The sequence below is a fragment of the Lagenorhynchus albirostris genome, chromosome 10, assembly GCF_949774975.1.
Source record: "Lagenorhynchus albirostris chromosome 10, mLagAlb1.1, whole genome shotgun sequence".
Taxonomy (NCBI): Eukaryota; Metazoa; Chordata; class Mammalia; order Artiodactyla; family Delphinidae; genus Lagenorhynchus; species Lagenorhynchus albirostris.
This window is the reverse complement of record NC_083104.1, coordinates 38,577,308-38,603,738: the sequence shown is the minus strand read 5'-3', so window position 1 is coordinate 38,603,738 and position 26,431 is coordinate 38,577,308. Positions and strand designations below refer to the sequence as shown.

The 26,431-nt window shown below is 40.3% G+C and overlaps 1 protein-coding gene and 1 pseudogene across 5 annotated transcripts in view; one reads left to right on the top strand and one right to left on the bottom strand.

Moving 5' to 3' along the window:
• IP6K1 (inositol hexakisphosphate kinase 1) overlaps positions 1-26,431 on the bottom strand; it is a 74,083-nt gene that overhangs the window by 44,585 nt on the left and 3,067 nt on the right. For 2 of the 5 annotated variants that reach the window (XM_060161857.1, XM_060161858.1), the window contains exon 2: positions 19,045-19,108. The exons of the other annotated variants lie outside the window; for them this stretch is intronic. The gene's annotated coding sequence lies outside the window, so the exon portion shown is untranslated. The remainder of the gene's footprint in view (positions 1-19,044; positions 19,109-26,431) is intronic. 5 annotated transcript variants of the gene reach the window in all.
• Positions 25,525-26,190, top strand: LOC132527003 (cytochrome c oxidase subunit 2-like; annotated as a pseudogene).

Here is a 26,431-nt window from a genome sequence, read left to right as displayed (position 1 = left end):
TATTTCCAAATAACAAAAACTGAAGGTGTATGTTACCAGTGGACTTGTCCTATAAGAAATGCTAAAGGGAGTCCTTCAGGCTAAAATGAAAGGACAACTCAAAGCCATTAAGAAAAAAATATACACCACTGGTAAACATGACTACATAGATAAACATAAAAGCCAGTATTATTGTATATTTGGTATGGTTTGTAATTTCTCTCTTCTTCCTAAATGATTTAGCAGACAAATGCGTAAAACTTATAAATCTACGTTAATAGGCATACAATGTATAAAGATGTAATCTTATAAATATATGTACACATAAATAAATAAAAAGAGGGAGGGATAGAGGTGTATAAGGGCAGAATGTTTGTATAAACTAACTAGGTTGTTATCAGTTTAAGATGTAAATTTTAATCCCCAAGATAATCACTAATAAAATAACTTTAAAACATACAGAAAAACAGAGAATCAAAATGATTCACTACAAAATAAAATCAACTAAATTCTAAAAAAGATGGTAATGGAGGAACTGAGGAACAAAAACATGCAAGACACACAGAAAACAAAAAGATAAATGAAAGTAACTCCTTCTTGATAGGTAATCACAATAAATGTAAACGGACTAAACTCTCCTACTGAAAGGCAGAGATTAGTGGAAAGGACTTTAAAAAAATATCAATCAATCTATATGTTGCTTACAACAGATTCACATTAGATATGAAGACATAAAGAGGTTGACAGTAAAAGGATGGAAAAAGATATTCCATGCAAATCTTAATCAAAGGAGAGCTGAGGTGGCTCTACTAATAGCAGATAAAATAGACTTGAAATTATAAAAGGTTACAAGACACAAAGGATATTAAATATTGACAAAAAGTTAGATATAGCAAGAAGAAATAACAATTATACATGCACATAACAGAGCCACAAAATGTGTTTTTGGGAAAACGAGTATAGGAGTCTTGTTCAGGCTTCAGAGGCATAAGTAGGCCTCTGACTGACTTGTGACCCTGCCTGGACTGCGTGACTGCTTGCACACCTAACAATTGTTACCAACGAGTCAAGTAACAATTATGATAAGAAAGGGAGTGGGTTTTGGAATTTCTTGAGCCCTGGGGACCTGGCCAGTCCCCGGGGTCTGGAAAATCTTGTGACTCAAGCAGTGAAACCAACAGCATTGTTACAGTTACATCAGAGCTTCATTTCTGCACACAAACTGATGATATCAGTTTGTGGCCTGGGATTATAAACGGAAGCCCCCAGAGCTGCAATCTGAAGTCTCACCTGTGGGGTGGACGCACCACCCAGGACCCTTCCCCACTGGGACTCCAGATTGCTATTACTCGGAACTTCTCAGCTGCTGTTTGAATCTGGATGTAGGTGTCGGCCCAATCTGGTGATGTACACTCTGTTATATCTCTCGAATACTTTTATTCATCCTCTTCTAATGACTGTATATTGAACTTAAGTAATCTTCTATTAAAAAATTAATTAAATCTATTCAGTTGTGTGAGATGAGTGGTTATTTTGCCAGCAAACCCAACGAACCCTGAAACTGAAAGCAGGTTTTTGGCAAAACATTAAATTGGCGCTGTGAGCAGGATTCGTACAGCAAAATGCCTCTCTTTAAAAAGAAAGAAGTTAGTTAATCAGGTTTTTATTCCAGGATGGGACGAGCTCCCTTACAGCTCATTAGTGGCAGAGTAGGGCATATCGACTGGACTGTGTGAGAACTGGAGATCTAAATCTAAGCGAGCCGAACCTTTGGATGTGACTATTTATAGCTCACGCTGATAGAGAAAGGGCAAGAATGTACCACACAGGTTGGATCCTCCTTTCTGCCTATTGTAAGGTGCATTAAGCTAAGCAGAAACTGGTTGAAGAGAAAGCTCAATTGGAAAAAGATCTGTGTGACTTACAAGGACGACTGTCCATGATTCAATGCCAAATTTATATTCTAGCTGATTAGGTTTCCACTTTCCAGTCGGTAGCCGAAAAAGCCACTGTTAAAGTTGCCCAAGCCACATATCAAAAGTGGCGGGGCAAAGTAAAATAAAAGGTACATCTGGCTATAGCTAAAGCTGGAGTAGACTGGGACCCAGATACATGGGACGGAGGTATCTGGGATGATAGCTCACAATCAGAATCTGATGAAAATGATGATTTGGGATGGAAGTCAGCCCCACAGTCAAAGGAAGAACTGAAACCGCCTAACTTTAAGACACAGCAAGCTTGGCAGCTAAAATGGAAACTGATGCTCAGAGGAATGCAATAAAAAAAGATACTCTGGAGGATTATACTCAGCATGCGATTAATGATATTTTAAGACAGTTAACTGAAAGGTCAGGAGAGCCTTTAATTACTTGGGCAGTTAGTACCTATGATGCAGGGGCCGCTGGAATATTAACTGATGATGGAGATGCTCATAAATTTGGCACCATTAGCAATGAGTCTTTTGTGCAACAGGCTGTTAGAGATAAAGCTAATCGCCCAGTAGCTTCCAATCTATTGGAAATAGTCGCTGAAGGGTGCCTTAAGAAATATCCTATAGAATCTGCTTGGCCTGGAAGGGACCGTCCCTGGTACACTCTTAAAGACTGTGTCCAGAGACTAAAGGAAGACGCTATGAAAGGTGCTATTTTTATTGTACATCTAGATAACATGTCTGACATTCCCCTGACTGTACAAATGAGAAATAAAGTTTTTAAAACTGCTCCTCCTACTTACAAGCATGTAATTGTGACTCTCCTGCTAAATGAGACAGGTAATCCCATCTCCAAAGTCATTAAATAAAGTACAACAATTGGGAGACTTGGGAGAGTGGAACTTTGAAAAGAAAGAAGAAGATAAAGAGCAAGACAAGCAGACAGGATATCTGGAAAGGACACGTTCCTGGCCCTTATTACAAATGGGGTCCCAAAAGACTGATGGAATAACTACAAAGGAATTATGGGAAATATTTTTTTTTTTTTTAAAAAGAAAGGGACCAAGAGACTTTTTTCTTTTTTTGGCGGTACATGGGCCTCTCACTGCTGTGGCCTCTCCCGTTGCGGAGCACAGGCTCCGGACGCGCAGGCTCAGCGGCCATGGCTTACGGGCCCAGCCGCTCTGCGGCATGTGGGATCCTCCCTGACCGGGTCACGAACCTGTGTCCCCTGCATCGGCAGGCGGACTCTCAAACACTGCGCCACCAGGGAAGCCCAAGACATTTTAAATCTCGAGCAGAAACTATGAGAGATCTGTCTCTCTGGGTATATGTGTATGTCTCAGTATGTGTCTTTCTCTTTGGATAATATTACTGAGGTTAATTTATAAATGAGCTCTATTTAAATGGCTTAAAGCAAAGTAAGTGCTTACAAATCAAACAATTCTAAATACAAAAGAAATTAAGCTACATGAATTTTAGGTTCATGTGAAATGGGAAATAGTCAATATTAAATTAATACCTGGTATTAATGTTTGTTAATCTAATTAATATAGACATGTGTTAGGAGTCATCAACATTAAGTGTAATGCTTTTATTGTGCCTAGGTTTAATATAAGCTACATAAAATCTTGTTATATTTGTTACAGATTTGTCAGCAAGTAATTTGATGTGAAGAAACTTTTAAGAAAATGTAAATGAGATAAGAGCTGTTAGATAAACTCTATTAAGAATAATTATGCTTGGGGCTTCCCTGGTGGCACAGTGGTTGAGAGTCCGCCTGCCGATGCAGGGGACACGGGTTCGTGCCCCGGTCCGGGAAGATCCCACATGGCGCGGAGCAGCTGGGCCCGTGAGCCATGGCCGCTGAGCCTGTGCGTCCGGAGCCTGTGCTCCGCAACGGGAGAAGCCACAACAGTGAGAGGTCCACGTACCGCAAAAAAAAAAAAAAAAAAAATTATGCTTTAGGAATGTGTATCTAAAATAGTCTCTCCAGATTCTGTTAACTTGAAATTCTAGAGTTATGCTAAATTAAGTGGTGGAAGCTTGTTGAATAGCTAGGTCATTCCCAAATAACATAAGATACTGAAACATTAATTACTGAACACTGGCTTCCTTTTACAGAGAAACAAAAGATACTTAGGACTATTAATGAATACATTTGGTGCCACGTTCTCTAAAGAAAATAAATGTTTTTAGAAAATATCACTGGTGGGCTTCCCTGGTGGCGCAGTGGTTGAGAGTCCGCCTGCTGATGCAGGGGACGCAGGTTCGTGCCCCGGTCCGCGAGGATCCCGCATGCCGCGGAGCGGCTGGGCCCGTGAGCCATGGCTGCTGAGCCTGCGCGTCCGGAGCCTGTGCTCCGCAACGGGAGAGGCCACAGCAGTGAGAGGCCCGTGTACCGGGAAAAAAAAAAAAAAAAGAATAAATCACTGGTATTTATGTTCACCAATCTACAGAATGCTAATGTAAAGGACAGTTCATAATTACTTACTTCTTAGTTTTCACAAGAAATTAAGGTTTTAAGAGCTGAGGATTCTAATTTAAACATGTAATTAAAGCTAATAAAAATAATAAAGGAAACATTTCAGTGTATAGTAGGAAAGTAGGATGTGTTGTCAGTAAATAAGGTATGAGGAATGGAATTACATTTTATTAAGGGAAAAGGAAGTAGGTCTGACCTATAGCTGGCTAGTTCTTTCTTTCTTTTTTTTTTTTTTTTTTTTTTTTGTGGTACGCAGACCTCTCACTGTTGTGGCCTCCCCTGTTGCGGAGCACAGGCTCCGGACGCGCAGGCTCAGCGGCCATGGCTCACGGGCCCAGCCGCTCCGCGGCATGTGGGATCTTCCCGGACCGGGGCACAAACCCGTGTCCCCTGCATCGGCAGGCGGACTCTCAACCACTGCGCCACCAGGGAAGCCCCTAGCTGGCTATTTCTGAATGGGAATATAAAGTGATGGATATAGAAACTGATAAAAAAAGTTTTGTGGAAAGTGGACCCCAAGAAAAGAGTTTTGTGCATGGTCAGAATTGACAAAGTTTAAAATAAATTTAACTGAGTAAATGAATTTTAAAAGTAAGCAGGTGTAAAACTTGAATTTGGCTTTTCTCTCTCTTAAGAGGACAAGATTTCTTAATATGTTGAACTGCCTTTGATAACAAATTTTAAGTTTTCTTACCTTTTAAGTGATCTGTTCTATATTTGCCTTTGAATCTTATATTGTTACTTTGGTAAAGTAAATAAGTATTAATTCACAATGATCTATGAAGATTATGGCACACGTAGATAAAGCTCATTCCCCTTCTTAAAAAAAAAAATTAACCCCTCATTATCAGACTTTTGCTATCCTGTTGTCCTCATAACATGGCAACGGTCTACTCCTAAGTCAGAAAATTTAAAATGGGTAAACAATAGCTGTAAATCAAACAGTCAGGGTTATGGGAAATCCAAGACGGTCCCTTGGCTTTTCCTGGCTCCCTGACAAACCTCATTCTTTATTTGATGGGATAAAGCCTTCCCTGGCAGCAGGGTTAATGCCCTCACAATGAAAAAGAAAAAAATTATGTTTCACTGAATATTAAATTCTAGTTTTGTTAATTGAGGTCTGTGTTTACCAAGATTCACTTCCGAGATAGTTCCTCGTTGTTATGTTTTATTGGTAAAAAGTTTAATTGAATTATTCTAAAGCTCATCTCAGTAGTCTATCTTTGAATGGAGATCAGACGCCCCGTGACCTACAACCAGGGCACACAGAATTACATATGTCAATCAATGAACTGTATACTAATTGGAGCTTATGACAAAAACAGCAAGGCAAAAGAGTACCTCTGGGTTTTTGGAACAGAAAATTCCCAGAAGCCGGAAAGAACTATACTACCTTTGAAAAACAGCTACTGGCGGGCTTCCCTGGTGGCACAGTGGATAAGAATCTACCTGCCAATGCAGGGGACACAGGTTCGATCCCTAGCCCAGGAAGATCCCACATGCTGTGTAGCAACTATGCCCGTGCACCACAACTACTGAGCCTGCACTCTAGAGCCTGCGAGCCACACTACTGAAGCCTGTGTGCCTAGAGCCCGTGGTCCGCAACGAGAAACCACCACAACGAGTAGCCCGCGCTTGCCACAACTAGAGAAAGCCCGCACACAGCCCACAAAAAGACCCAACGCAGCCAAAAATAAATAAATTAATAAAAAGAAAAACAGCTACTAGCATGTTACTGGGCTCTGATACCAAACAACTGACTGTAGATCACACAATTATATTGAGACCCCAAGTGCCCATTATGTAATGGATTTTAAGCTCACCAAAGACCCACAGAATTGGGCAAGCCCAAGAGTCTACTATAGTCAAATGGAAATGGTATATACAGGACTGGGCCAAACCAGGCCCACAGGGTGCCGCTGTTTTACATGCAAGGATTTCTAAAATTCCAATTGAAGGTCTTGAGCAAGAAGCTATGATTAGGGCTTCCCTGGTGGCACAGTGGTTATGAATCCGCCTGCCAACGCAGGGGACACAGGTTCGATCCCTGGTCCAGGAAAATCCCACATGCTTTGGAGCAACTAAGCCCGTGTGCCATAACTACTAAGTCTGTGCTCTAGAGCCTGCGAGCCACAACTACTGAAGCCCACGCGCTGCCCGTGCGCCTAGAGCCCGTGCTCCGCAACAAAAGACACTGCAATGAGAAGCCCACGCACCGCAATGAAGAGTAGCCCCCACTCTCTGCAACTAGAGAAAGCCCGCGCGCAGCAACGAAGACCCAACGCAGCCAAAAATAATTAATTAATTTAAAAACAAGAGGCTATGATTAAACCCGAGTTAACCGAGTCGCCTGTAAAATGGGGAAAGCCCCTTTGACTCTTTAACTGAGAAAGAAAAGAAACATGCCTGGTTTACAGATGGCTCAGCAAAATATATAGGATCTGTTCATTACTGGAAAGCAGTAGCCTACAACCCAGTCACAACTGAACTGTTAACACTTGAGAGGGAAAAAGCAGTCAATTTGCTCAACTATATACAGTATATCAGGTTTTGAAAAAGAAACTTAACAGAATGTCCTATTTATACTGATTCCTGGTCTGTGGCCAATGGATTAGCAACTTGGCTTCCAACGTGGGTTAAAAATAATTGGCAAATTCATTCAAAAGAGTTGTGGGGGAAAGAATTATGGGTGGATATTTAGGAAACTGTCCAGAAAACTAATGTTTCAGTTTTTCATGTAGACGCTCATAGTACTCCCATTCCACGGAATGATGGTATAATTCAATTACAGATGAACAAAATCAGATCCAGACGATGGAAGTCGACCCACACTCTAGTGAATTCAAAGGTTTGGCACTTTGGGCACATGAAAAATGTGGCCATCTGGGAGAAAAAGCTACATACAGGTGGGCTCAGGATCAAAGTACTTCCTTGACTATGGATCTCATTAAGCCTGTTATTTTACAATGTCCAATCTGCCAACATGTTAAACACAGGAGCTTGTCACAACTAATAAAAGGACAATTGGCACGTGGCAAACTGCCTGGGCAGATATGGCAAATTGATTACACTGGCCCATTAATCTGTGATAAAGGCTGCCAATATGTGTGCAATGCAGTGGACACCTATTCTGGATACTCGGTGGCCATTCCATGTGGAAAAGCCAATCAAACTAACACTATTAAAACATTAGAAATAATTAATTTGTACTATAGTGTTCCACTCCAAATACAAAGTGGTAACGGGTAACTTTCAAAGGTGAATTTGCCCAGGAACATAATACACAATAGATTTTTCATATTCCGTATTATCCTCAAGCTGCTGGTTTAACTGAAAGAATGAATGGATTGCTAAAGGAATAAGTGATTAAATTGGGACAGGGTTCTTATAAAAATTGGAGGACTAACTTAAATGCTGCCTTAAATATTCTGAACAATCGTCCAGTTGGGTTTAATGAGAATGACTCTACCAAATCTACAAATTCATAGGATGGATTTCCATCCAGAGATAATTGAATATTGGGAAATTTTACCTGGAGCATTAGCTCCTTTTCGAGCCTCTCCTGAGGCAGCAGGCCTCCATTTGCATTCTATGACTGAGCAGAGGCTTACTAAGAGAATGATTTTTACTATATCAATTAGCATTGGTATGAAAATGCCTCCTGGACATTTTGGGCTAATTAAGAAATGCTCTAGCTTAGCCCTTAGGGGCATCTGTGTCCAAGGAGGAGTGACTGACCCTGAACTATCAAGGAGAAATTAAAGTGATTTTACAAAATGAAGGTAATGATGATTTATTTATTAATAAACACAACAGGGTTGCTCAACTACTTATTCTCCCCTGTCTAATTGGAAAATCAAGAAAGGAGAACCCCCTACTTTGTTAACTGTCTGGGGAGATGGAGGATTTAGATCCACAACTGAGCACAATTCAATTGGAGCTAAAGGTGAAGCAACCCAATGGCCCTCCTATACCTGCTGATGTAATTGTGCAGGGAAAGGATGACACTGTGTTGGTGTTGATCCCTGGACAAGAAAAATGAAAATATGCGCCATTAACCCATTGTTATTCTCGTGAATAGACCGTTTTTGGAAGCTTGACTGTAATGTGGATCGTCACCCATGCCTTAACCCCAGGATATCTGCTTTGGTTGAGAAAGGATAAAGAAGGAAAATGTTGGGGAATCTTCTGTTGGGAAAACATGAGCCACACCCGAACTCAAGACAACTTCACCTGCCCTGCAAACAAGGCCTGTCCTTTTCTAATTATGACTTTCTATGGCTGTCAATTTCACGTGTTGCCTACTGTTTTTGGAAATGAATATTGGTTGCCTCATTTTGCTGGAAATTACTTAGATTTTAATAATCACAACCACTTATTGACAGACTGTGAAAAGACTATTCAAGGATTGCTTTGTGGCCAGACTTCACACATCTGGGAACCCTGTTTATTAGAGAATTCCATTAACTACTGTGAATCGACTATATTTCCTCAATCTTATAGTATGTTTTTTGACGTTGCTCCCCAATTTGTATGTATTATAACTGATGATATTAACACAACTTCTAATTATCAGCTAGGAAACCCTTTTTCAGGATGTCTAGCACATACAGATCACTTATATTGGAAAGGGACAACTTATTTCTTTTCCCCCATACACACACAATTGTTGTGGACTCAAATGTTAATTCCTACTTTACCTGTTCCTAATATTAACCTACCACTTGAACCTTTGAAAAAGGTATTACAGTAAACAGCGTTACTACAGAAATTTATAGGTAAACATAACTGTACTTTGTTCGAACACTCTATTGTTACTACTATTGCAGCTAACAAATTAATAGATGTGGGAGTTAATGTACAAAAGCATACTTCTCATACTTGGTGGGACTTTTTCTTTACTCAACCCCCCAAGGCTCGACAATTGTTCTCTGCATTATTTAACCCACTGCTTGTATTTTTGATTATATTACTCTTACTCACTGTTTGTAACTGTTACTTATCTTACCGTATTCGAAAAACTGCTCGTATTATATTGCCTTATTCTTACGCTCTTCAGCCTAAACAATCCTAGAGGCCAAATCTTGGGAAAACTAGTAAAGTAGTCTTGTTCAGGCTTCAGAGGCAGAAGTAGGCCTCAGACTGATTTGTGACCCTGTCTGGACTGTGTGCTTGCTTGCTCACCTAACATTGTTACCAACAAGTAGCACTTATGATAAGAAAGGGAGTGCGTCTTGGAATTTCTTTAGCCCTGGGCACCTGGCCAATCCCCCGGGGTCTGGAAAATCTTGTGACTCAAGCGGTGAAACCAACAGCATTGTTACAGTTAAATCAGGGCTGCATTTTTGCATGCAAACCAAAATCACAGTGTGCGGTCTGGGATTATAAATGGAAGTCCCCAGAGTTTCAATCTGAAGTCTCACCTGTGGGGTGGACACACCACCCGGGACCCTTCACCACTGGGACTCCAGATTGCTGTTACTCGGGACTTCCCAGCTGCTGTTTGAATCTGGATGTAGGTGTTGGCCCAATCTGGTGATGTACTCTGTTATGTCTCTCGAATACTTTTATTCACCCCCTTCTAATGACTATATATTGAACTTAAGTTAAATAATGTTTTATTAAAAAATTAATTAAATCTGTTCAGTTGTGTCAGACGAGTGGTTATTTTGCCAGTGACTCCAACGAACCTTGAAACCAAAAGCAGGCTTTTGGCAAAACACGTGTGAAGTAAAAACTGATAGCACAGAAGATGAAAAAAAGACAGTCCTTCAAGAATAGTTGGAGATTTCAAAATCCCACATTCAGAAATGGACAGAACAATATCAAAAACAGATGGAATATCAATAAGGAAATAGAGGATGTGAACAACACTGTAAACCAATTAGACGTAACAGATATATATGGATATTCAACCCAATAACAGAAAAATAAATCTTCTCAAGTGCACATGGAACATTCTTCAGGAAAGATCATATGTAGGCCAGAAGACAAGTCTAAATACATTTTATAAGACTGAAATAATACAAAGTATCTTTTATAATCACAACAGAAACTAAAAATCAATAAAAAGAAAACTGGAAAATTTACAAATATGTGGAAATTAAATAACATACAACCTTGAACAACCAATGGATTCAAGAAATTACAAAGGAAGTTCCTGCCAGAGCAATTAAGAAAAAGAAATATAAGGCATCCAAATTGGAAAGGAAGAGTAAAAACTATCTGTTTGCAAATAACATGGTCTTATATATAGAAAACCCTAAAATTACATACATACACACAAAACCACTGTTAGAGCTAATAAACGAATTTGGCAAATTTGCAGGATACAAAAGCAACACAAAAAAAAGAGCTGCATTTCTATACACTAGCAAAGAACAATCTGAAAAGGAATTTTAAGAAAACAATTCCATTTACAATAGTATTAAAGAGATACATAAATCAAAGATATACATAAATAATGAATTTAACCAAGGAGATGAAAGACTTGTATTCTGAAAACTATAACATATTGTTGAAAGAAATTAAAGAAGTAAATAAATGGAAAGACAGCCCATTTGATAAACTGGAACTTTTACTATTGTTAAATGACAAAGACCACCCAAAGAGATCTACAGGCTGACTGAAATCCCTAACAAAATCCCAATGGCGGTTTTATAGAAATAGAAAACCCATCCAGAAGTTCATACAGAAATCTCTAGGGACTCTGAACAGCCAAAATTCTTGAACAAAGTTGGAGGAATTACATTTCTTGATTTCAAAACTTACTGCAAAGCTACAATAATCAAGACAGTATGGTACTAGCATGCAGACAGATATATAGACCAATGGAACAGAATAGGAAGTCCAGAAATAAACCCTCAAATATACAGTCAAATGATTTTTGACGTGGGTGCCAATACCACTCAGTGGGGAAAGGACAATTTTTTCTTTCTTTCTTTCTTTTTTAAATTTATTTGCCGTGCTCTTAGTTGCGGCAGGCGGGATCTTCACTGCAGCATGTGGGATCTTTAGTTGCAGCATGCGGGATCTTGAGTTGTGGCATGTGGGATCTAGTTCCCTGACCAGGGATTGAACCCGGGCACCCTGCCTTGACAGCATGGAGTCTTAGACACTGGACCACCAGGAAAGTCTCAACAATCTTTTCAATAAATGGTGTTGGGAAAACAAAACAGCCACATGCAAAAGAGTGAAGTTAGACCATTATTTCACATTATATACAAAAATAAACAAAATGGATCAAAGACCTAAACTTACAAGTTAAAACTATAAAACTCTTAGAAGAAAACATGGGTGGGGGGAACTTCATGACCTTGGATTTGATAATGATTTCTTGAATATCACAACAATACCACAAGCAAGAAAACAAAAAAATGGATAAACTGGACTTCATCAAAATTTAAAACTTCTGTGCATCAAAGACACTATCAAGAGAATGAAAAGACAACCCACAGAATGGGAGAAAATATATGCAATCCCACGTGTGATAAGGGATTAATATCCAGAATACAAAGAGAACTCCTACAACTTAACAACAACAAAAATAAATGACCCAATTAAAAACTGACCAAAGGACTTAACTAGACATTTCTCCAAAGAACATATACAAATGCCAATAAGCACATAAAAAGATGCCCAACATCGTCATTAAAGAAATGCAAATCAGGGCTTCCCTGGTGGCGCAGTGGTTGAGAGTCCGCCTGACGAAGCAGGGGGCGTGGGTTCGTGCCCCGGCCCGGGAAGATTCCACATGCCACGGAGCAGCTGGGCCCGTGAGCCATGGCCGCTGAGCCTGAGCGTCCGGAGCCTGTGCTCCGCAATGGGAGAGGCCACAACAGTGAGAGGCCCGTGTACCAAAAAAAAAAAAAAAAAGAAATGCAAATCAAAGCCCCAATAAGCTACCACTTCACACCCACTAGAATGGCTATCATCAAAAAAGCAGAAACAAAAGTTGGTGAGGATGCAGAGAAATTGGAACCCTGTGCACTGCTGGTAGGACTGTAAAATGGTGAGGTCACTGTGAAAGACAATATGGTGGTTCCTCAAAAAATTAAACAGAGAATGTCCATATGATCCAGCAATTCTTTTCCTAGGTATTCCACTCCTAACCCAAAGAACTGAAAGCAGGGATTCAAACAGATATTTATACACTAGTGTGCATTATTCACAATAGCCAAAAAGTGAATACAACCCATATCCATCAACAGATGAATGCATAAATAAAATGTGGTATATACATACAATGGAACGTTATTCAGTCATAAAAAGGAATGCAATTCTGATACATGCTATAACATGGATGAACCCTGAAAACATTATGCTAAGTAAACAAGCCAGGTACCAAAGGAAAAAAATTATATGACTCCACTTATATGAAATATCTAGAATAGGCAAGTTCATAGAGATAGAAGTGGATTAGAGACTGCAAGGGGGTGGGGGGCAGGGGGAATGGGGTGCTACTATATAATGGGTACAGAGCTTCTATTTGAGATGATGAAAAAAGTTCTTGAAATAGACAGTGATAATGGTTACACAACATTATGAATGTACTTAATGCCACTGTGTTATACATTTAAAACAGTTCACGTGGCAACTTTTATGTTATATGTATTTTACTACAATTAAAAAAAAATATTCATTTACCAGTATGGAGTTTCCTCTAAAAAAATAAAAACAGTAAAAAACTAAAAACAGTACTACCATAAGACCCAGCAATCCCACTACTGGGCATATACCCTGAGAAAAACATAATTCAAAAAGAGTCATGTATCACACGTTCATTCCAGCTCTATTTACAATAGCCAGGACTTGGAAGCAATGTAAGTGTCCATCGACAGATGAATGGATAAAGATGTGGCACATATATACAATGGAATATTACTCAGCCATAAAAAGAAACGAAATTGAGTTATTTGTAGTGAGGAGGATGGACCTAGAGTCTGAAGTAAATCAGAAAGAGAAAAACAAATACTGTATGCTAACACATATATATGGAATCTAAAAAAAAGGTCATGAAGAACCTAGGGGCAAGACGGGAATAAAGACGCAGACCTACCAGAGAATGGACTTGAGGACACAGGGAGGGGGAAGGGTAAGCTGGGACAAAGTAAGAGAGTGGTAGTGTATATATGGACATATATACACTACCAAAGGTAGAACAGATAGCTAGTGAGAAGCAGTCACATAGCACAGGGAGATCAGCTCAGTGCTTTGTGACCAGCTAGAAGGGTGGGATAGGGAGGGTGGGAGGGAGGGAGACGCAAGAGGGAAGAGATATGGGGATATATGTATATGTATAACTGATTCACTTTGTTATAAAGCAAAGTGAATACTCCAATAAAAATGTTAAAAAAAAATTTTTTTAATAAATAAATAAATAAAAATAAAAACAGAACTACCATATGATCCAGCAATTCTGCTCCCAGGTATATATCTGGAAAAACTTAAAACACTAATTTGAAAAAATATATGCACCCCCATGTTCAGAGCAGCACTAGCTACAATAGCCAAGATATGGCAGCAACCCAAGCGCCCATCAACAGATAAATGGATGAAGAAGATGTAGTATATGTATGTGTGTGTGTGTGTATATACATATGTGTGTGTGTGTATATATACACATATATACACACACACACAAATGGAATATTACGTAGTCATAAAAGGGGAAGAACTCTGCCATTTGCAGCAAAGTGGATGGACATAGAGAATATTATGCTTAGTGAAATAAGCGAGAGAAAGACAATACTGTATGATATCACTTATATGTGGAATCCAAAAAATAATACAAATGAATGCATACACAAAATAGAAAGAGACTCAGAGATACAGAAAACAAACTAGTAGTTACCAAAGGAGAGACAGAAGGGAGGCAGGGCAAATAAGGGGTATGGGATTAACAGATACAAACTATTATGTATAAAATAGATAAGCAAGAAGGATATACTGTATAGAACAGTGAGTTCTTGCCATTATCTTGTTATAACTTTTAATGGAGTATAATCTGTAAAAATACTGACTCACTATGCTGTACACCTGGAACTAATATAATATTGTAAATCAACTGTACTTCAATTAAATAAAAAGAATAATATTGACAAAAACAATTCATTTACAATAGCACTAAAAGAACATTAAATATCTTGGAATAAATTTAATGAAATATATGAAAGACCTCAACATTGAAAACAATCAAACAATGCAGAGAGAAATTGAAGTCATAAATAAATGGAGATCTATATAATGTATATGGATTAGAAGACTCAATATTGTTGTCAATTCTCTCCAAATGAATCTATAGATTCAATGAAATCTCAACCACAATGTCAGATTTTTTCACAGAAATTGACAAATTAATTCTAAAGTGTATATGGAAATACAAAGAACCTAAAATATCCAAATCAATCTTGATAAAGAATAAAGTTTGACAACTTATGCTACCTGACTTCAAGACTACAGCAGTGGGGTACTGGCATATAGATAAATAAAACAAGCTACAGCAGTGGGGTACTGGCATATAGATAAATAAACAGATTAATGGAACAAAACAGAGACCCCAGAAATAGGCCCATACCTACACAGTCAATTAATTTTTGACCAAAGTACTAAAGCAAACAGAGGAGCAGAGAAAGTTGTGGTGATTTTAAACTACATCAAATTTTTCAACATTCCTTCCCCCAAAAGGCAGAGCCCTCCTCTCGCCTCTCCCTGAGTATGGGATGGACTTAATGACTTCATTCTAATAAACAGAATATGGCAGAAGTGACAGTATGTGACTAGATAAGAAGCTTCTTCCTTACTGTTTTGGATCATTCACTCTGGAGGACAGAACTGCATACCAGGAGGGTACTCAGAGAGCCCACATATCAAAGAACTGAGGACTCCTGCCAAAAGCCAAGTAAGTCATCTTGGAAGCAGATCCTCCAGCCTCAGGCAAACCTCTATGACTGGCAGCCCCAGAAGACATCCTAACAGCAACTTCATGAGAGACTATGAGCCAGAATCACCCCGCTAAGCCCCTCTTCAATTACTGAACCTCAGAGACTGAAGTAATAAATGTTTGCTGTTTTAAACTGCTAAATTTTGGAGTAATTGAATAGATAACAAATACACAAGTCTTTTCAGCAAATGGTGCTGGTACTGGGACAAGATATCCATACTGGTGGAGGGTGGGGAGGGAGTTTGAACCTCGACTTCAATCTTACACAATACACAAAAATTAATTCAAGGAGGATCAAAGACCTGAATGTAAAAGCTAAAACTGTAAAACTTCTAGTGAAAACACAGGCAAAATCTCCTGCACTTAGAGATAGGCAAGGGCACAGAAAGCAATAGCCATGAAAGAAAATATTGATAAATCAGACTTCAACAAAACTGAAAACTTCTAATCTTCGAAATATACTTATAAGAAATAAATAGGCAAGCCACCATGCACTGGCAGAAAATTTTCACAAACATATATCTGACTGGTATTCAAAATATAAAAAGAGCTCCTAAAACACAATAATAGATGGAAGTTAACAGTTCCATTTTTTTTAAATGGGCTGAAAATCTGAACAAGTATTGTACTTCACAAAGGAAATATACAAATGACCATTAAGTAGAGACACCAGTGCTCAACATCATCAGTAATCAGGTAACTGCAAGTTAAAACCACAAGGAGATATCATAATACTTTCACAAAAATGGCTAAAATTCAAAACACTGACAACACGCTAAATGTTGCTGAGGACGTGGAACAATCACAACTCATATATTCTTGGTCGGAATGTAAAATGGTACAACCATTTTGAAAAAGGTGTTAATGTTTCCTATAAAACAAGACATACATCTACCCTATGATCCAGCAATTCATTTCCCCTCAAGAGAAATGAATGTATATGTTCTCCAAAACCACTTGTACAAAAATGTTCACAGAAGCTTTACTTATAAGTCAAACCCTGGAAGCAGACCAGATGTCCATCAACAGGGGAACAGATCAACAAACTGGAATGTTCATGCGATGAAATACTTCACAGCAATAAAAAGGAATGAACCAATGATACAGGCAATAGCATGGATAAATCCCTAAACAGTATACTGCATGAAAGAAGCCCTATACAAGAGTACACAGGATATTATTCCACTTATATGAAATTTTAGAACAAGCCTAACTAATGTATGATGAAAAAAGTCAGAGAAGTTGTCTCTGGCTAGAACAGAACAGTGGTTTAATCACTTACATTAAAACAAACTGAAAACATAAGGTGGTAGCAACAAGAGAATTCTGTTAAGAAAATACTTATCAAATTATTAATAACTTGGGACCTCCCTGGTGATCCAGTAGGTCAGACTCCTAATTCAGGGGGCCCGGGTTCGATCACTGGTCGGGGAACTAGATCCCACATGCATGCTGCAACTAAGAGTTTGCATGCTGCAACTAAGAAGCCTGCATGCCACAACTAAGAGTCCTCCTGTTGCAACTAAGAATCCCACATGCCACAACTAAAGATCCCATGTGCCACAACGAAGACCCGGTGCAGCCAAGACCCAGTGCAGCCAATATTTATTTATTTATTAAATAAATAAATTGTTTTAAATTAATAACTTGTTATATAGTGCTGACAAACAGCAGTTTACCAGTTATCAATATATTACCTCTTTGCTCCAAACCCAAACATCATGGCCTGCTCTGCAAAAATGGAGCTAAACCCATTAAATATTTTCCTTTGCCAACTGATGTTAAACTTTATCAGTAGAGGACACGGGAGAGACACTGCAAAAAGAGGAGGCTTCTCTACATGGTTCCAGTATGCTCCTATCACCAGGTCCCTGCCAGCCAGTCAGCTCCCCGCACTGTCCAGTCACTGATGGGTGCCTGACACCTGCAATGCATAGTGGTCAGCAGCACGCAGTGTCCAGTAGCTTCCTCTAACACCTCACTCAAGCAGTTTTGCGGCAGAGTGGTTCCAGCAAGACACCCCTCCATAAATGGCTTTCTCTGACATCCAAGAGGGTAGATTTCCAGCAAGTTCTGGAGGATAGATTTCCAACATGTTCTGCCAGTGTGACACTACAATGACTTTCTCGGCCATCCAGTTAGTCATGGCCACCCTATCCTCCAACAAGATATGGATTTCAGTCCCAGAAGGGTATCTTCCTTAAGCACCCTGTATCAGCCCTACAGGTAGTAGCTATTCACTCTACTTCTTACTAGCCAACCCATCACTACTCCAATCTCCTGTTACCTGTTCAAATTACTGTGTGGTTTCTGAATGGACCCTGAAAGTTGTTTCAATGAGTTGAAAAGGCTAAGTAGCATACACCTAAAATGATAAATTTTATTACCTACATAAAATCCACATGCTTCTGCTTTATTCACAATCTACCAATGAAAAGTAATACAACATTGTAAACAGTCAAGTTAACATGTTTAAGGGCCTAAGGAGCCCTACCTGGTACATTCTGCTTCATGAAGTTACTCAAGCTTAATATTCAGCTCCCTGAAGCTAAAGGCAGCATTTTCTTTGGAGACACTCATGAAATAGCTAACACAACCACATATTTTATAATACACCTTCCAAAATACGGAAGAAACTTATCATTCATTTCACTTTCTATGCTAAAAAAATAATTGTATTTTTCATGCAGAATATCAAAAACCAAAACAGCCTAGGCATGCCCTGTGCTGGCCTGAAAAATCTAGTGTTCTACTTGGCCCTGACCCACACAATATCCTCCAGTTGAGCAGTCTTTATAAGTTTCAGAACACTTTTCACCAAATCAAGTTTGTGCCTAAGTCGCAATTATAAAGTCTCCAAATCAGTCGTGAACCATTAAAATAATATCTGCAAAAAAACCTTTTTAAAGTATATAATCAAATATATGCTGAGTACCCAAAATGAATGAGACCCTGTAGAATACTGTAGTAATAAGACAAACACAGTTCCTGCCCTCAGAAAACTGAAAGTGAGGATGGAGAGCAGGTAGAGAGGAGAGGCAAATAAGCAATTTTAAAAGAGTATGGGGCTTCCCTGGTGGCGCAGTGGTTGAGAGTCCACCTGCCAATGCAGGGGACACGGGTTCGTGCCCAGTCTGGGAAGATCCCACATGCCGCAGAGTGGTTAGGCCCATGAGCCATGGCTGCTGAGCCTGCACGTCCGGAGCCTGTGCTCCGCAACAGGAGAGGCCACAACAGTGAGAGACCCGCGTACCGCAAAAAAAAAAAAAAAAAAAAGAGTATGATAGGGACTTCCCTGGTGGTCCAGTGGTTAAGAATCTGCCTTCCAATGCAGGGGATGCGGGTTCGATCCCTGGTCGGGAAACCAAGATCCCCCATGCCGCAGGACAACTAAGCCCGTGCACTGCAACTACTGAGCCCGCGTGCCATAACTAGAGAGCCCACACACCACAACGAAAGATCCCGCATGCCACAACTAAGACCCGACGCAGCCAAATACATAAATTTTTAAAAATAACATTAGAAAAATAAAATAAGCTATAGGTTAACCATTTGACAAGCTTCCCCTTTATCTGATCAACACCATAAGGTAAAGAGATTAGGTATTGTCAATCCAATATTACAAGCAAAGTAGCAGAGAAATCAGATGACTTGTCTAAGTAAGGCTCCACAACTAATACTTGAAATACCAGCATTCACCTTCCTCACCTGGTTCCAAGAAGAGTTCCAAGATGGATCTTTTCAATCTAGTCTGGGGAGGCAGGCACCACTCCTGTACAGGATTGAGTGAGATTAGTACTCTAGGCAGTAAGTACACAGGGAGGTTCATTTGCCCAGAAAGTTTACTGCATTGGGTTTCCCTGGTGGCACAGTGTTTAAGAATCCACCTGTCAATGTAGGGGACACGGGTTCGATCCCTGGTCCGGGAAGATCCCACGTGCCGTGCCACAGAGCAACTAAGCCCGTGTGCCACAACTACTGAGCCTGCACTCTAGAGCCTGCGAGTCACAACTACTGAGCCCGCGCGCCATAACTACTGAAGCCCACGCGCCTAGAGCCTGTGCTCCGCAACAAGAGAAGCCACTGCCATGAGAAGCCCACGCACTGCAACGAAGAGTAGCCCCTGCTCGCTGCAACTAGAGAAAGCTCCCATGCAGCAACGAAGACCCAACACAGCCAAAAATAATAAATAAATTTATTTTAAAATTTAAAAAAAAAGTTTACTGCCTTAACAAAATGATGTGGGGACCCCAAACCTTTCAGACACTAGAGACAACACTCCTGTGCCTTTTTCACACTACAAGGAAGCAAGGCCACAGAATGTGAGGAAGAGAAACTAAATAGTGGGGACACCAAAAGTTTCAGAACCAGGCTTGCCCTTAAGAATATCACATATTTTCTCTACAACTTTAGACATCACCTAGAAACTGAACACAACATTGCCAAAGTCCCCACACTCTAAAATAATGTCTAAGACTCTGAAACCATCCCACCTGAAGAAAGCATGGTATCTGGAAACCTTCACATTATAGCTCCAATGTTTGGGTGATAATATAATCTTGGAGGGTTTCAAATCTCCCAGGAAATACGCTGAATGCTGACAACCAGCATCAATACATGGTCAGGAGAAAACTTTGAGAAGAGCGGCTGAAATTGTATCCTTAGGTAATATGGAAGAGAAAAAACCACAACATCTAAATCCAGTAGCAGTTGCTATTTGCATTATAAAACTAATTTATAAGCCAACTCAAAAGAAATGAGGTCTCCCACCTTCCCCCACTCTCTATCCTGGCAGAGGAAAAACCATACTGGCATCACCAGTTCAGCTACCAAGACAATGCTATAGTTCAGATGCAAGGCCTCTGTGGGGCTCCATTAACAACATCTGTTAAGACAAAATTTGAATTTTTTTTGTGGGGGGGGCCGTGTTGGGTCTTCATTGCTCCACGCAGGCTTTCTCTAGTTGTGGCGAGTGGGGGCTACTCTTCATTGCAGTGCACAGGCTTCTCATTGTGGTGGCTTCTCTTGTTGCAGAGCATGGGCTCTAGGAATGAGGGCTTCAGTAGCTGCAGAACGCGGGTTCAGCAGTTGTGGTGCGTGGCCTCAGTAGTTGCGGTGTGCGGGCTCTAGAGCGCAGGCTCCGTAGTTGTGGCGCACAGGCTAAGTTGCACTGCGGCATGTGAGATCTTCCCAGACCAGGGACCGAACCCATGTCCCCTGCATTGGCAGGTGGATTCTTAACCACTGAGCCACCAGAGAAGTCCAAAATTTGAATATTTTAATAGGGAAAACTGAAGTAATAATAATACATAAAAACAAAAAAATTGACTTGGGAAGAAAGTACAGCCAAGCAATGCTGTCAGTATACCAAAGCCACTCACATAGTCTTCAGCAGACCCAGCAGTCAGACTGGATACAGGGAGCAAAGGGTACAGTTATCAAAAGGCTCCAAGATGAGCCCAAAGGAGAAACAAAGTCCTCTGCATAGCTTTTAGGGCTTATCAGTCAAATGAAGAATATCGGAACCAATTATCTGAACTTTTTTCTAACAAAGGATTTTACCTTAATCTCAGGTTGTACGAGGACTAGAAAATCGACCTGCTTTGTTCAGGGGGTATGACCCTAACTACAGTCTTATACTTGAAAAGATAAAATTCTTAAAGGAAAGTTGGTTTTGATTTGCTTTCATCACCTTCAGATAAGGATTTTTACCCTCAATAAGTTTTACAAACAGCTCCAAGATCCTTCGCCCTCCCACAGGGCCAGTATTTCAATAAGGACCACATACAGCAATAAGGTTTGCTCACAGCACAGATTATAGTTTCCCAAGTAAAATGCTTACCTACCTAAAGCCCAATTTCCCAGGTATCAGGCCAGGGTGCACAGCTGTTGAGGAGGAAAGGAAAAGTTGTCCACATTTAAAAGATGAGGAAACTAGGGACTTCCTTGGTGGTCCAGTGGTAAAGAGTCCACCTTCCAATGCGGGGGACGCACGTTCGACCCCTGGTCAGGCAACTAAGCCCGCATGCCACAACTATTGAGATTGCGCACCTCAACGAGAGGGAAAACCTGCACACCACTAGAGAGAAGCCCGTATGCCTCAACTCGAGAGAAACCCGAGCAGATGCACACCGTAACGAAAAGATCCCGCATGCCTCAACAAAGATCCCATGTGCCGCAGCGAAGAACCGATGCAGCCAAAAAAAATAATAAGGAAAATAAATAAAATAAATATTTTTTAAAAACTGATATATCATTTAAAAAAATAAAAGATGAGGACACTAAAGCACACAGAAGGTAATCAGATGAAAGCTAAAGTAGGAAAAGGAAAGCTTTATTTGGCCCACTTTATAATAGGTTATGAATCTAAACATTCGCCTAAGCTCACAACAAATATGAAATGCATGTTACTCTTCTTTAAAAAGAGGAAGTGAGGGAATTCCCTGGCCGTCCAGTGGTTAGGACTCCATACTTTCACTGCCGAGGGTCCGGGTTCGATCTCTGGTTGGGGAACTAAGATCCCACAAGCCACGCAGCACGGCCAAGGGGAGGAGGACGGAACAAGCATTTCACTCTAGAAAAACAAACATCAAGATCTATTTTGTATAAAAAACAAATTATATAGTAGCTTTATTCATAACTGTCAAAACTTAGAAGTAACCAAGATGGCCTTCAACTGATGAACGGATAAATAAATGGTGGTACACCCACACAATGGATTATTCAGCACTAACAAGAAATGAGCTATCAAAGCTCTGTAAGGACATGGAGAAATCTTAAATGTACATTACTAAGTAAAAGAAGCCAATCTAAAAAGGCTACATACTGTATGACTCCGACTACATGACATTTTAGAAAAGGAACAGTAAAAAGATCAGTGGGACTTCCCTGGTAGTCCAGTGGCTAAGTCTCTGTGCTCAAAATGCAGGGGCCCAGGTTCCATCCCTGGTCAGGGAACTAGATCCCACGTGCCGCAACTAAGAGTTCACATGCCGCAACGAAGATCCCGCGTGCAGCAACTAAGACCCAGCACAGCCAAATAAATAAATAAAATATTAAAAAAAAAAAAAAGATTAGTGATTGCCAGAGGCTGAGGGAGAGGAAGGGATGAACAGAAGAACAGAGATTTTTTTTAGGACAGTGGAACTATTCTGTATGATACTATAATGGTAGATATATGTGGTTATACATTTGTAAAAACCCATAAAAGGTACATAAACTACAGACTTTGAGTGATAATGATGTGTCAATGTACGTTCATCAACTGTAGCAAATGTACCACTCTGGTGTGGAATGTTGATATGTATGAGCGGGGCCTAGGGGTATATGGGAAGTCTCCACTCAAATTATGCTATGAACCTAAAACTGCTCTAAAAAACAAAATCTATTTTTTATCTTTTTAAACAATTTTTATTTATTTATTTAAGTTTTGGCTGCATTGGGTCTTCATTGCTGCGCACAGGCTTTCTTTTGAGGCGAGCAGGGGCTACTCTTGGTTGCGGTACGCAGGCTTCTCATTGAGGTGGCTTGTCTTGTTGCAGAGCATAGGCTCTAGGCACACGGGCTCAGTAGTTGTGGCTCACGGGCTCTGGAGTGCAGGCTCAGTAGTTGTGGCACATGGGCTTAGTTGCTCCGCGGCATGGGGGATCTTTCCAGACCAGGAATCGAACCCATGTCCCTTGCACTGGCAGGCGGATTCTTAACCACTGTGCCACCAGGGAAGTCCCAAAATCTATTTTTTTTAAAGCCAATTTTTTTGTTTTGTTTTTGCTCTTTTATTTTGTTTTTTTGGGCCACGCTGTGCGGCATGAGGGATCTTAGGTCCCCAACCAGCGACTGAACTCATGCCCCCTGCAGTAAAAGCACACAGTCTTAACCACTGGACCGCGAGGGAAGTCCCCCAAGAGCCAAATTATTCAAATGTTCTAATTTTTTATCTGGGTGGTTGTTAGGTATATACAGGTGTAAAAAATCATGTAATTTTGTGTACTTTATATATATTTTATGCTTCAATAAAAGTTACTTTAAAAGAAGACAAAAATTTAACAGGGAAATCTAATCATTTGAGGGGCAAAAAAAAAATATGTACTTAAACAAACACTGAAGCAGAGCCTATTTATCATGACAAGGCATGGGCACTGTCTGAGCACTGATACTCCCTGGCTGTGTGGCCTAAACATTATTCTCACTTCATTTCGTCAAATGTAAAGTGAATGTACTACTACTTGTCTCATAGGTCTATTAAAAAAGAAATTCCTTCTCTTATCCACTTAGTTATTCAAAAGAAAAACATGAAGACCAGGGAATAAAGATTCCAATCAAGCAAGAGGAATACTACATATTAGTTCTCTCTCCCAACAAACTATAAAAAATACAGTAAACTGGGGACTTCCCTGGTGGTGTAGTGGTTAAGACTCTGCGCTCCAAATGCAGGGGGCCCGGGTTCGATCCCTGGTCAGAGCACTAGATCCCACATGCATGCTGCAACTAAGAGTTCGCATGCCACAACTAGAAGATATGTCCTAAGGTAATTGCTTCTTCACTTTAAGCCGTTTGGCTCATGAAAGGTTTCATAGGAGCACTCTACTTCCATCTGAAAGCACTCTACTTTCATTGGAAATCAAGGGAAATATGTATTACAGCTGAAACAAGATGGCAGCGTGTCACCTGATTCAACCTCAGCTGGGAATGTATACCAGGCAATTCAAATTTTTCACCATTTCTGGTCTGCAAAGGGTTTTCTCTGATCACTGGAGTGGCTCAAATTTTAATTCATCACCAAACTTTAAAATCAGGAAATTTCACATGAAAATCCAGATTTCTGGTTTTCCTTTAAAAAAAAACCCCCAAAATCACAAGATCTGGTAACACAACAACTGGCTAAAACTAAGAAACAGTGCCCCTTTTCCAATAGCGCCTGTGGTTGCTAGATCACCGAAGTCCCCACCACTCACCACTGTCCTTACACCCTGCTTCCCTAATTTACTGCCAGCTAGCCCTTGATGTAAATGCATCGTTTACCAACCCAGATGCTCATAATATACTGATCTTCGTATGATCAGTCCTAGTCACAGCAGTACTACTCCTATTGTCACTACCCGTCTTAGCAGCTGGAATTACCATACTATTAACTGACCAGAACCTAAACACAATCTTCTTTGATCCTGCAGGAGGGGGAGACCCAATCCTGTATCAACATCAATTTTGATTCTTTGGTCACCCCAAAGTATATATTCTAATCCTTCCTGGCTTCGGAATAATTTCACACATTGTAACCTACTACTCGGGAAAAAAAGAACTTTTCGGGTATATGGGAATAGTCTGAGCCATAATTTCTATCGGGTTCTTAGGCTTTATTGTATGGGCTCATCATATATTCACAGTTGGTATAGATGTTGACACACGAGCATATTTTACATCAGCCACTATAATCATTGCTATCCCCACAAGAGTAAAAGTCTTTAGTTGATTAGCAACACTTCACAGAGGGAATATTAAATGATCCCCCGCTCTAATATGAGCCTTAGGTTTTATTTTCCTCTTCACAGTAGGTGGCCTAACTGGCATCGTTCTAGCTAATTCATCACTAGACACTGTTCTTCATGATATACTACGTAGTCGCCCACTTTCACTACGTACTTTCAATAGGAGCTGTCTTCGCCATCATAGGAGGATTTGCCCACTGATTCCCACTATTATCGGGATACACACTTAACTCAACATGAGCAAAAATCCACTTTATAATTATATTCGTAGGTGTAAACCTAACATTCTTCCCATAACATTTCTTAGGCTTATCCGGCATACCTCGACGATATTCCGACTACCCAGACGCCTACACAACATGAAACACTATCTCATCCATAGGCTCTTTCATCTCACTAACAGCAGTTATACTAATAATTTTCATTATCTGAGAAGCGTTTACATCCAAACGAGAAGTATTAACAGTAGACCTCACCTCCACAAACCTTGAATGACTAAATGGGTGTCCTCCGCCATATCACACATTTGAAGAACCAGCATACGTCAACCCAAAATGATCAAGAAAGGAAGGAATCGAACCCTCTCTAATCGGTTTCAAGCCAACACCATAACCACTATGTCTTTCTTTATAAATGAGATATTAGTAAAACCTTACATAACTTTGTCAAAGTTAAGTCACAAGTGAAAATCCTGTATATCTCCATGGCATATCGCTTTCAACTAGGCTTCCAAGATGCAACATCACCCATTATAGAAGAACTCCTACACTTCCACGATCATACATTAATAATTGTTTTCCTAATTAGCTCCCTAGTCCTCTATATCATCACCCTAATACTTACAACCAAACTAACACATACCAGTACAATAGACGCCAAAGAGGTAGAGACTGTTTGAACTATCCTTCCAGCCATCATTTTAATTCTAATTGCCTTACCCTCCCTACGAATCCTCTACATAATAGATGAAATTAATAACCCTTCTCTCACTGTAAAAACAAGAGGCCACCAATGATACTGAAGCTACGAATACACCGACTATGAAGACCTAAATTTCGACTCTTACATAATCCCAACATCAGACCTAAAACCAGGAGAGCTACGACTACTAGAAGTGGACAACCGAATAGTCTTACCCATAGAAATAACAATCCGAATGCTAGTCTCCTCCGAAGACGTATCACACTCATGAGCTGTGCCCTCCCTGGGCCTAAAAACAGATGCAATCCCTGGACGCCTAAACCAAACAACCTTGATATCAACACGACCAGGCTTATTCTACGGGCAATGTTCAGAAATCTGTGGCTCAAATCATAGTTTTATACCAATCGTTCTCAAACTAGTACCTCTAGAGAACTTTGAAAAATGATCTGCATCCATACTATAATCTGATTAAGAAGCTAAACTAGCATTAACCTTTTAAGTTAAAGATTGAGAGCCGGGCTTCCCTGGTGGCGCAGTGGTTGAGAGTCCGCCTGCTGATGCAGGGGACACAGGTTCGTGCCCCAGTCCGGGAGGATCCCACATGCCGCGGAGCGGCTGGGCCCGTGAGCCACAGCCGCTGAGCCTGCGCCTCCGGAGCCTGTGCTCCGCAACGGGAGGGGCCACAA